Source organism: Pteropus vampyrus, unplaced genomic scaffold, assembly GCF_000151845.1.
Source record: "Pteropus vampyrus isolate Shadow unplaced genomic scaffold, Pvam_2.0 Scaffold216, whole genome shotgun sequence".
In the NCBI taxonomy this organism is placed as follows: domain Eukaryota; kingdom Metazoa; phylum Chordata; class Mammalia; order Chiroptera; family Pteropodidae; genus Pteropus; species Pteropus vampyrus.
Window position 1 is genome coordinate 466758 of NW_011888997.1, and position 13657 is coordinate 480414.

The window sequence follows — 13657 nt, forward strand, 5'->3', positions numbered from 1 at the left end:
TTCATCCGTTAAATGAGAAAATGCCCCTTAGGGTTGTTGTATATTAAATGAGTAAAGCCCTTAGAAGAGTACCTGACATTTGGTAAGCCTTATTTAAGTGTTAGCTATTCTTGTTTGTTATTAATTCTCTAAGCCTCGGTTTCCTCATCTGGGCACTAGAGATAATAGAACATGCTTTGCAGAGCTGTTTTGAGGATTGTGTGAAAATTCAATACCTACTCTATAAATTGTACTGTTACTATTGTTGTTACTTTATTGTTGTTTTTCTCCATGCAAGTCAGTTGTGTTGGACTATAATACCACATATGCTCATGATACCTGTTGGGAAAAAAAGAGAGAGAGATAGCTGGATCTTTCTCTAGTTATAGGATGACAGTTTATGACACAAGTCTGGAATTTAACCCTAATTCAACCTAGGGTTGCTCAAGTAGAAGATAATCTCAGACAAAGTAAGTATATCATTGAAATTGAGTTACATTAAATAGGTCTTTCATACAGGTGATAAAATAGAGCTATAAAATTCAATCTCAAAAACATGCTCAGATTATTCAGTTTTAAAATTTCCAAGAATAATAAAGGTATTGCATAGAACAGTTCTTCCATATATAATGTTTTCCATGCTGCTACTAATATTTACTCATGATAGTTTTTCAAAGTTAAGCCTTCAGATAAGACTATAAGACATTCTTTTGGTTAGACAAAGATCAGTGAAGAGACATAGTGTGCAAGCTTTTGGATCATTTTTCTACAAGAAACCAACAACATTACTCATGCTGAAGTAATGATGTATCCTGGGGCAAAAATGAGGGAGCAGGACTTGAAGGAGGCAAGTGAAGCACTTATCTTGGGTGCTGAAACCTCAATACTCAAGATAAATAATATATAGTGCAGTAGTTTTTTAAAAATCAAAACTAATGCAAAAAATCCATGATGAGCAAAATATCAAAATTTTAAATACAATGAGTGCATTCGTTTTCTACAGCTTCTGTAGCTTACTACATCAAACTCGGTTGCTTAAAACATCACACTTTTATTATCTTATCTTATCTTATAGTTCTCTAGAACAGAAGTCTAAAATGGATCTCACTGGGCTAAAAAAAATAAGATGTCAGCAGGGCTGTGTTCCTTCTGGAGGCTCCATTTCCTTGCCTTTTCTAGCTCCTAGGGGCTGCCAATATTCCTTCACGCTCGACCCCCTTCTCCCACCTCCAAAGCCAGCGATGCTGGGTTGAGTTCTCACAGTGCAGTACTCTCACCTGCCTTCCTCTTTCACTTTTAAGGACCCTTGTGATTACATTGAACCTATCCAGATAATCCAATATAATCTCCCCATAGCAAAGTCCTTTACTTAATCACATCTGCAAAATCCCTTTTGCTACATAAAGAAAAAAAAATCCTCACAAGTTCTAGAGATTGAGTCTTACACATACTTGGGGGCCATTGTTCTGCTTACCATAAAGAAGGTCCACCTAGCCCTTGTAGGACCCTGCCTCACTCTCCATACCCTAATCTTAGCCCTGCCACATTATTAATTGACAAATTGTAATCGTTTCAGTTCTAAATTCTCTGGATTTTTAGCACTCTATTCATGATACCCTTATAAAATCTAGAGGTGTCACCAGGCAAAGCTGTTTCGGAAAGTGGCCCAGAAGCATAAAAGTAATCAAAAAGTTGAAAAAACAAGCGTGATAAATAATTTGTTTAAATGCAAAGGCAGAACTGTTTCAGTATTTGGAAGCTGTTGAAAAGCTAAACCTCATCTGTAAAGCATTAATGCTTTCCCGCCTTTTTGTACTAACAAGCATACTCTGTTAATCTAAAATTTTTACTTTATTACTTTTATTTTACTTGACTTATTTTAAGTTCTGCAAACATTTCATTTAAAAGTTATGATTATTTGCTTTCAGTTTTTAGCTGGATTAAAGTGCCTATCTTCTGCAGGACCCTGGGTGTTCTAGGATTACTTTCTGCTCATATCAAGTGAGGTGTGGTGGTGCCATTCCTAACAATTCTGAGCATATGGGTGTCATCTCTAGACCTCATGTTGCATTTTCCCATCTGGATTTTATCCAGTGTTCGTTGAGTTCCTGAATAAAGGACTATCTTATTTATCTTTTGGCATGAAATAGATGTCAGACAATTTTGTAAACGTTATAACACTGAATTTTCAAAATAACCCAAAGAATTAAATAGCATCGTCTTCTTTAACTATGTTCCAGACAAGTGGAGTGACTTGCCCAATGTCACCCAAGATGCGAATCCAGCTCCAGCATGGTCTAAAGCTCCAGCCTTTCCACCTACCTCCACCCCAGTTCATCACTATTGGGGGCATTATTGTGGATATCCAAATACAAGCTTAAATCAAAAAATAGCCCGTTGGTTCCAGACCATCTATCTACCTTTCTTTAGGAGTCTTTGAAGAAGATGAAAAATACACTGACCAGGGTACAACACATCAAAAGACCCCTTTCTCTTTCTCTTTCTTTCTCTTTCTTTCTCTTTCTTTCTCTTTCTCTCTCTCTCTCTCTCTCTCTCTCTCTCTCTCTCTCTCTCTCTCTCTTTCTCTCTCTCTCTCTCTCACTCTCTCTCTCTCTCTCTCTCTCTCTTCTTCTCTCTCTCTCTCTCTCTCTCTCTCTCTACACACACACACACACACACACACACACACACACACACACACACAGAGAGTCTGCTAATAAAAATAATCATTAAAACTTTGTTAGAAAATTGAGCAGTCCAATTCCTGAAGATGTATTAACAATCCTATTTCAGATCAAAGGAACAAAATTTTGCTTGCTATCAAAGTGTTCAGGGAAGCTGAGAGAAGGACATATGCTTCATAAATAGTATAATTGGCCAGTAGGGCCAATTAAATTAAGATGATCTCTTTTTCCCCCAATAGATTTGGTTTCAAACACTTCACACAAGTTGTACCCAGATAATCTACTGCTAGACTATTTATATTCATTAATCCTAGAGCTTTCTTTTCCAATATTTTTCTATGAGGGAAATTCCCATTGTTACCCTAATTATTGGACATTTTTATTTGTACATGAAAGAAGCCAATTCCTCCCCTTCATGTCTTTAGCCAAGGCAGCCAGTGCCAGCACTAGGATCAGCAGGTGCAGCTTCCAGCATTCTCTTTGTGCTGGCTACAGCATCAAGAGAAAAGCCTGCAGTAGTCACCTCGAGGGCAGGACATCATGGGCTCTCCCTACAGAGCACCTGCCAGCAGCTTAAAACTGCCATGTGGAGGTCAGGGAGAGATCTAGGGCCGAAGGCCTTTCGCCAAATCAGAGTTCACTCAAGGGTGCACATTTCTCCACAGGGCAAGTGTGATTCTACAGAAACAGTCTTCAGACATTTCCCCCTGCAGCCAATCTTCTTTTCTCTCAAGCCCCAACAGTCCTCCTCTAATTTTTGCCTTCCCAACTCAGATCCTGACAACAAACTGGTCAAATGCCATCATGGCAAAACACCATCTCATAAATACCAAGAAAAACAACATAAAACAAAATAAAGAACACTTGTTTTAGAGAACATCATAGCAAAGATGTTTACAAATTCTAACATCCTATTTACCCATATAGAACTTGCTTAAAGTTTCCTCAATAAATAGACATATTAAGAATCGAGTCTTTCTGAGAAATATTCCTTTTCAAATAGTAATCAAGAAACATAAATATTATTTTTTATTCAATTGAGGCAGTGCTTCTTAAACTTAATTAATCATCAGAATCATTTGGAAAGCTTCTAAAGTATAGATTCATGGGCCTCCACCTAATCAAATGAATCAGAATTATTCAGAGAAGTATCTAAGAATCTGAATTTTTTACCAAGATGATGATTATTTGACTAATTTTTTTTTTTTTTTAGGTGAGGCAACCCTTGGTTGATCTCACAGATTGCAAGGACCTTGTCAGCTTACAATCCCTTATTTTTTTATTTTTCACACCTGTAGCACCTGGTCTTCCTAGGTGGTCTCCCATCCAAGTACTAACCAGGACCGACCCTGCTTAGCTTCCGAGATCAGACAGGATTGGGCTCATTCAGGGTAGCATAGCCATATTCTGCAACACTAAACTAAACACATCTTTTTTGTGCTTTACAATATGCATAGCTTTATATTAGACCTTGTAGCTAATAAAAAGATGAGAAGGCATATAGCTCATAACACGGAAGGATTTTAAATTTAGTAAGAGAAATCAGACAACAAAAAAATATAATAAAGCATAATATAACAAGTGCCATAAGAGTGTTCTACCAAAATAGATCTAGGAGTTTAAAGAAGGAGAAAATACATCAGGTCATGAGGGGAATAAGGAAAAGCTTAAAAGAATATATTTCATTCGAGATGGACTTTACAAAAGTATAATCTTGATGAGAATCAGAAAATGCAAAGGCACAGAGACATAAAACCCACTACATGACAAGAAGGAGTGAATGACAGTGTTTAGCTATAGTACAGAGAGTAGCCAGCACAAAGGCCTGAAATTTAAACCAGTGCCCAATTGAGAGACCACTGCATGTTTGGCAGTGTAATGTATATTTAATTTCATGAGAGATGGGATCAATGAACTCAGACATGGAGTCAGCTGGTAACAATGTGTTCCACACAGCACTGCAGTCAAGGCCCACACAGAAAAAGAGGAGGGCTTTGACAATTAGTAAAACTGATTCTGAGGTCTGAAACTGAAAAATGTGAGACACTAAGTTTTAAAATCAAACCAAAGCCCTTCTTTTCTTCCTTCCTTCCTTCCTTCCTTCCTTCCTTCCTTCCTTCCTTCCTTCCTTCTTTCCTCTTTCTCTCTTTCTCTCTTTCTCTCTTTCTCTCAATCTCTCTCTTTCCCTCCTCTCCTTTTTTCCCATCTTTTTTCCTACCTACCTATCTACCTACCTCTAATATACAATTTCTGCATAGATAATAGGACAGCATGCAATTTTTGGCCATTCGAAAAGCTCAAAATACTAATCAAATTCTTTGAGGATTTGGTGTTTGTAACAACATAAATTTAGTCTAAATTAAGACTTATAGGGGTATATATTGCACACCAATAGAAATACCTAAGTCTACAGAGATCAAACAAATAGATTTTGTCATCCATTTGCCAATAGTTAACATGCTCAAATGGGAGGGAAAAAATCCTTTCCAGGCATATTTGCAGCACAGAAAAATAATTTATCTTTTTGCATGATATATTTACGTAAATATTAATCCACAGCTTTCGATAAAGAAAAATATGGCATATGCTTAAGTAAACATGCACATATGTTTCTGAAAAATATTTTAAATACAAGCAGCTTTGCGGAAATTCTCAAGAATTATTCCAAACGTTAGCAATTATATTCTCAAAGGAAAGATTGGTCTCTATAAATGAAATAAATGCAAGAAAATTTTCTTTAGTACTTGTGATTGTGCAACACAGATGTCAAGATATGTTTATACTGAGATGGGAAAATAAGCACAGTGCTAGGAACAGAGACCCAAAAGAAATCAAGAAAGAGCTAAGCATAAAAAGAGAGGTTGGAAAAAACGGCATTATTTTCTGTTCTCTTTTCTATTCCCTTTCAATATGAGTTTATTGAAGCGTTGCTTTTATGAGAGCTTAATGCTTGGACAACTCTATACTGAAAAATAGGGAAGGGACAGAGAATAATAACAATTACCATTTGTTAAGCATCTATTTGTGCTAGAACATCTGCTAGACTCTTTACATTTGTTATCCTGCAAAGCAGGCAACCCTTATTATCTACAGAAAGATTAAAGAAATTATCTAAGGTTATAGGACTAGTGATAATCGTGTCTAATTCATTGGACACTATTAAAATAGGATAAAACATGAAAAGTATTTAAAACAGTGGCTGGCATGTACTAAGTAAATACAGGCCGTTATTATCATGCCATGTGAAGACCAATACCTATCTCACTTTTTTTAAAATATAACTTACTACAGTAAAATATTTTCCATTTTTGTATTCCTGTCACATTCTTAGTGTTATTGATTCACAGAGCATGACTTTTTCAGTAATTTTATATTTATAATCACTTTTATATTCTAAAACTCAGGTAAGGAAATGAAAGTAAAAGTATGTGGAAGGAAGGCCTTCCTGTGATTTATTAGCAGAATAAATAAATCATATAATGCCATTTACAAGTTCCACCTGCTTTATTTGTATAGTTGTGCAGTATATGCCTAATCACACAGACAAATTTGTAAATTATATCTGTCTTTGTATACTTAAATGTGTCATAGCCAAGGCAAGTCCTCATGGTCTACTTCCCTCTGAGGACAGAGAACAGATTTCAGAATGCCTCAGCCAGATTTTCTTACTAAATTCTTTTCTTTCAAAATATATAGTTGTCTTTTTTTTAAAAAAAAAGTTGTCTATGTTAACATGTAATACTTTTATTATTTTAAAGTCAATATATATTCAAAAATTGCTGTTTTAATTTCTAATATTTAATAAATAATATCAATAGATATAACCCACAAAAAAGCAAGGGATCTCTGGAAAATATCTATAACTTTTAAGACTGAAAAATGGTTCTGAAACAAAAAGCTTGAGAACCGCTGCTGTGGATGCTATTGTACTTCCTGTAGATAAACTGAGGCTTTGCTGTACCCAGACATAGTAGCACCACAGCTAATGGGGTTGGGGTATGAGAGAGAGAGGACAGTGGAGGGGGAGGAGAGAGAGAGAGAGAGCGAGCACGCGCAAGCGAGAGAGAGCATGTTTGTCCCACACATGCCGAGTGTGGACGAGTATGAAGTGAATGCAGAAATTAATCACAATATTCCAGTATACAGTGCATCCTGTATTTTATGTTAGGTCCTCCTCTGATAGTCTTATGAGGTAAGTACTATTACGATCAGCATTTGGCAAATGAAGAAATTAAAATATCAAAAGGAAAGGGGCATTCAATAATAAAAGTATAAACAATGGGAAAGAAACAATAAGCAGAAAGTCTACCTAGAAAAGGAATCTTCCTGTATGGAACAGAAAAATTAGGGAAAAGAGAACTGTTTGAAAGAGAGCAATTCTCAGAGAACACAAAAAACACAATCGAACAATCACAATAACTCCCCTTGTTTGATCTTGAGAATCTGTGGCTCTCCATTTGTACATAGAGATATTAATACTTTATCTACCCTTCCCCATGTTTGTAAGGATCTGAACAAATGCAAATGTTTACAGAAATTCTCTTCAAGCTGTGAAGTCAAGAAATAATAAATAGGTCATATTGTATAAGTTCAGAAAGCACTTCTGATTATTTCAGCTTAGAAGGACTTTTTACTTATTAGTTCAATAATTTCTTAATGTCAAGTGTACTATTTTTGACAGGTTCCTCCCCCCCCCACCCTTGGATTCTTGGTTCAGTTAGTTTGAAATCATGATATATGTTAAGCTAATTGCTGGCAATGTTTTTGAACAGCATTGCTAATCATTGGCACTTTCATGAATACTACAGCCATATGCTTTGTAAATGACTAGAAAAAACTCAATCACGGAACTTTTCAGAAAGCCATGATACTCCTTGTGGGGTACCATAAATGGAAAACCAGAAAAAAAAATGTTCTCCAAATTTTCCTTGTAGTTTATTGACTTGAAGATTATTTTCTGAAATAGAATTGGCCATAGGTTACTTTTCTTTGTGTGTGTGTGTATGTGTGTGTCTGTGTTGAAGTCAAGCACCAGCAATCTGCAAATGGAATGTCACCAAACCACACTCAAGCTTTAACCAGGAGCATTCATCTTGCCATGTCTGGCAGCAACCGCAGCGGGAGTGTCTATGTTTACCAATCTTGGCAATAAGCTGGCACCAGATATGGTCTGAGACCTGCTCAAGAGAACTTATATAACTCTCAAGGATCATGCTGACATGGTTTAGCTTAGAAATTCAAGAAAATTAAAGCCTCTTGCATTTCTAACACTAGCTATACAATCAAAGTTAAATAGCTCCAATCTGTTTCTCTGTGAAATGTGATTAATAATAAAGTTTATTAAAGAAAATACAACCTTTGTATTTGCAAAAAAAAAAAAGAAGAGCATTTTGAAATTCTGAAGGTGAGCACTACAGAAATATTATTCATTAGAATCATTATGTAATATCTATCTTATTCACATGGATGGATGTGTTCGAAAGAAGAGGCCTACTGTGAAACCAGCCTTGTTCTGTCTCTGACATTCAATAGCATTGAGAAGACAAAATTTGAAACAACTAGAAAACAATATAAAGCAATCCATAAAAAGGAGTAGATTTATGATACAGATTAAATACTACAGGTGTTTGGAGGAAGAAAATCAATTAATCTGAATTGCAGTATTAAAAACTGAACAAGAAGAGCGCTGAAACCTGGCAAAGGCTATGCTGCAGTAATGTAAAATATTTTGCATAATTACTTCCTTCATGGTATCATGTGCTAATACTCATGTGTAGGGAAAAAAAAAAGAGAATGTCTTTGTCTTCCCCCCCGCCCCACTTTCTCTTCTGGAGTCAAGTTTATGTTATGCTCAGTGCCACAGAGAAAAGTACTATCATAGTCACAGATACTTGAGCACTGAATATAAAACATCATATCAAAATCTTATCCTTGAGAAAATATCTCAAAGTCCATGTGAGCCATATGCACCTACTGTCATCAGAAGCTGGAGAATCTGAAGTACAGAATTTTCTTTCCTTATATCTAATCCTTGTTGTTTCCTTCCTCTGAAGGTTTTTATAAACACGACTTCCTGTGGTAAAATTTGAAACTTTGAACTCATTATTAATACTATCTCACCTGAATTTATGCAAGAGATACACTTTTTTAAATGAAAACACAGAAGTGACTACTTAAACTAAACAAAAACAATTGCAGTCAGACAAATTTTTAGAGAAAATTATAAAAATGAACACATACACAAAAAAAAGAAAAAAAAAACATAAGGCTGTTCTCCAAAACAATGAACGTAAAAATATTTCAAAGCAACATCTGACATAGAAGACTTTAATAATTCTGGGCACAGTTCCTTAAAAACATAATTCATGATAATACCTAAAATTATATATACATAAAAACTGCCTAATGAAAACCTAATAAACATTTGATTTTCTCTAAGTGAAATAGTGAACTATGGAATTTCTTCTCAATCTCTGCTGCTTCATTTCAGAATCCCTGCAAGAAAACCAAATACCTATGCAGTTCTTGGGCCTAGTCATGTAAGGACCTTGGATTTCTGCTGGCATTAGCAATGCCAGCCTTGGATCGCATTCTCCATGTTCTACATGACCACTGTAGGTCCTATTATTATATCTAATATCTTTAATCATATACTATAGAAAACACAAAGAATAGGTCTTGTAAGCATTATATGGTATTTATACAAGATGTTTTCCCATAGAAAAAAATATATTTATACTAACATATATCATAATAATTACAAGGAAATGAACATATTTATGAAGAGAATTTATGCAGATTTACTCTTGTCTTACTACAAAGTGTGAGGTTTAAAATGAAGGCAGAGCTCCTTAAAAAAGTGATGTGCATTTCTGATTAGTTGATTTATTCACTAATTCAAGAAGTAGTTATCAAGGGCTTACCCTATACCAGGTATTGCATTAATCATGAATAAGAAAAGAGTAAATAAAATATGATACCTTTTCATCTCACAGTGTAGTGGGGGTGACATACAAACACCTTTAAAAGAGTGAAAGAGAGCATAATAGATTCATGTTCATAGCACTGTAGAGTGACAGAGGAAGCAGTAGTCAACTGGTCCCATTTGTCAGGGGCGATGATGGCTCAGAGTCTTGCAAAACAAACAAAAAAAGCACTTATTTCACAGTAGACTCAAGAGGGATAGATAATGCAAGCAAATAAAGCAGCACATGCCAATACACAGAGACATGAAAAAGTATTTGAGATTTCTAGTACTCCATGTGGTTTAGAAGGCCTGGTGCATAGAGCAAGTACAGGCGAGGACAGGAAGAGAGGGTGGGAAGGGAAGCAGAATCAGATCACATATGTTATGTTAAAGAAATCCAGATTGCTTTCTGAAGGCTTTGAGAGTGACGTAATCAAAGCTTTGATTTAGAAAGAGCACTGTGGAAGCATCAGGAACAATTTGGTTGGGCTAAAAGGTCATTACAATTCGGATTACCATATATGCCACTTTACTGATGAAAAAAACAAGCAAGGATGTTCTGAAACTGACTTTAGTTAACAACTGGGGCAGATGCTGCTACATGCCTAGGTAATATCTATTTTCCCTTTTAGCACTACCCACAGAATTATAATTTTTCTTTGGGGTTGCACTGTGCCAAATTAAAAATGCTTGCCTCCATCAAAGACAGATTTGAAGCTAAAGCCATATGACCATAGTTCTGTCCAACAAGATATAAGAGGAAATCTAATGGGAAGGACCTCTCTAAAATCTGTTGTTTTCCCCATGGAAAAGTGAAATACTGTTAACACGTGCCTTTCTGTTTAACCTTACCCTTTCTTTCCACCCAAAACATGAACATGATACCTAGAAATGGAACAATCATGTTGTGGACTTCAGGACAAAGCCACACACAAAGGACGGTAGCATGGAAAGAAAAAAGAAATCTGACTCTTTAATGGCTCCCTCAAGTCACTGTACCATCCTGAGCTGCCTATCTCCAGATTTCTTTTGACGTGTAAAAAATAAAATCTATTCCATAAGGCACTATAGTCAGATTTCTATTATGTATAGCCAAAAGTAATACTAACTGATTCAGCAGTGAAGGAATATTTATGGGAAAGGGTAAGGCAAAAAAAAACCCTTAAAAACAAAAAACAAAATTAAACAGTAAACAGAGAAAAGAATCATGTTCAAGACAGAGAATGAACCAGAAAAGATTCCCTTTGCTTTTTATTATGGTTTATATCTCCAAAGGCCTCAATCTCTTTCTTTACCAATCTCATCATATATTGACTTTCTTAAAGTTTAAACCTATGACCTAATTCCTCCTATTCTACTTCACTTTTTTAAAAAATTTCCTTGGATCGATGCAGGATTAAGAGTAAACCTGACCTCAGAGTTATGGATGACCTCTACTATACCCTGAAAACACAAACAAATAAATATCCAGAGTATTTAGAGAGTCTCTATGACATCCTAAGCAATCGTTTTTCCTCTTAAACTGCTAGCTAAAAAACACCTATCAAAGCAAGTATCGTTAAAATATCTTACTGTGGCAAATTAGCTTTGGCGAAAGGGCCACATAGAGCCATACTCAGTAGTTTGTTTTTCTTGAAAGCAAAGACTGATTGAACATCAGCATTATACTAGTTCTAAGGGGAAGAAAATCCCATGAAAACACAATTTATATTTTAAAGTGTGCCAGACCTGCCAAGTGAGTCTTCAGAATCCAAATATAATAGATAGCTCACATCTTTTCCAGTTAACATGTACAGTTCTCATTGGCATTTCTGGGATTCTGGCCATAAATGGAAGCTAACATGTGGTTCTCAGTCATTCAGTTTCCCTGCACATAACAGGAACTGTTCTGATTTTACGTGGGCTAATGCTGACACATTGTGTTGTTCCAACTAAGTAACTCCAAACATTCACTCTGAAGCTGACTTACATTATCATTCTGGCTGCCAGATGTTCTTTAGAGGAACCGTCTCCTCTGTAGCATCATGAACCTTGATTAAAGTAGATGATGGGCATTATATTTACTTCATCACCCTTATGTGGAACAGGGTCCTGGCTATTGATTACAACTAGCCTCCAGTTGGAAAAAATAACAATTACTGTATAAAATGTTCTAAAAGCTCAATTGAGCAAACATGTGATACAACTTAACTCATTGATTTTAACTAATGATTGGTCAGCCTGACCTAAATAGTCAAATCCTGTGTGACATTACCTACTTTTATCATGGTTCAAGAGTCAGTCATATCACTTCTGAGAAGTTTTATCTTAAAAAAGAATGATAAAAAAATGAAAGCGTCATTGCTATACAATATTGCAAAAGTCAAGACTTTATGCATGACATATTTACCTCTATCCAGCTGCATGCTGATCTAATTGATCCCAGATGCCAGCAAAGCAAAAAGCAAAACTACATATCTATCTAAACATCTTTTTATTTATACCTGCATAATCAACTCAATGGTCAGAATACACATTTAAAAATAAAAGAGTTACTTTGAATACTATCAAAATCTATCATAGCTGAACCTTTGGAATGATTAAAAATGAAAAGCTTTATATTGAATCGGGATGGTAGAGTTTTTACAGATGGTATTAAAGGAGAAAACAGAGAAATATAAAAAAGAATGATAAAATTTTACACCAAAAGTGGTGCTTTCTATAACTTCCCAAACCTGGAAACTTCAGAAATAAGAAAGTTGACATTTGTGTGAACTTAACTATATAAGAAAAATGAGATGTCGTGTGATAGATGTAGGATTTTTAGTGATATGTATTCTAGGTCTGATGGGGAAGAAATATAAGTCTGGTGAGGCAGAAACAACTTGGAGCTTTAAAATTCTATAGTAGGCATACCAAAAAGTTTTGATTCAAGTACTAATTCTAATTGATTGGTAGTATTTATCTGGAACATCATATTGAGAAAATTTTGGAAGTGGAGTCCAAGATCAGAAAGGAAAAAGGCCATAATTGATTAGTAATATCTGCCATGGATAAGAGTAGGTAGAACATATGTCAAATATATCATCCTATTAAGGCATGAGTTCCTGCAATCAACTGTAATTTAAATATAAAAATCACAGTTCTACCTCTAAATTCAAATAAATGAACTTTTAAAAGAATTTAAAGATTCGAGATTTTTTTTTTACTATCTACTAATATAGGCACTAGAGCTTATTTTCCCCATACCACCACTTTCCATATCGGCAGATTTATTTATTACTCTGACAATTATCCATAATATCGTGCCCCAATGTATAGCTCTATTTGAGATAAGAAACAAACAAAAGTTAATTTATCACTTAACTAGAACATAAATATCTAAACTTAATCAGAATAAAATGAATAATGGGTCCTAAGGGTCCAAACTGGATGATTAGCCATTTTATTAAATATTGACTTAAATTCTATTTAAATCACCTAAGTTTTCATAGTAAGAGATAAAAATCTGCAATACTCTAAAAAACACAACTGCAATTTATTTATTTATTTCAATAAATATTTATTGGGTATCTAGTCATTGTCAAGCAATATTTGAAGTATTAGACAAAGGTAAAACAGTTATTATGGTCAACTGTAAAATAAACATGACTTGATCTCTGTCTTTAAAAAGTTCTGATTTAGTAGAAAAGATCAAACATTCAACTAATTGATTATACAGGACAATTCAATATGCACAAAACAATAATGTATATAATTTGTGGCTATAGCAAAAATTACTAAATTTAAGAAAACTATTGCTTTTTAAATTAAGGAGTTAGCAGAAATACCCCATATCCTTCACTGAAATAAACAAAATCAATGAATAGGGAATGGAATTACCCTAAAACTGGCCACGTACACCTCATTGGAGGAGACCCAAAAGAACTCTGAACCTAGTTCTCAACAAAGAAAACAAAAAGAAACTTGAAGTTCACATGAAGCATATGGCAGAGGATCATTCTGCCGTAAGGATCTTCTCCACTGCTCCAGGCATCTAAACCCAAGG

The 13657-nt window shown here is 35.0% G+C and overlaps 2 pseudogenes; both read right to left on the reverse strand.

Annotated features, from left to right (window-relative positions):
• LOC105300639 overlaps positions 1-13657 on the reverse strand; it is a 504401-nt pseudogene that overhangs the window by 281594 nt on the left and 209150 nt on the right.
• Positions 3953-4071, reverse strand: LOC111747270 (annotated as a pseudogene).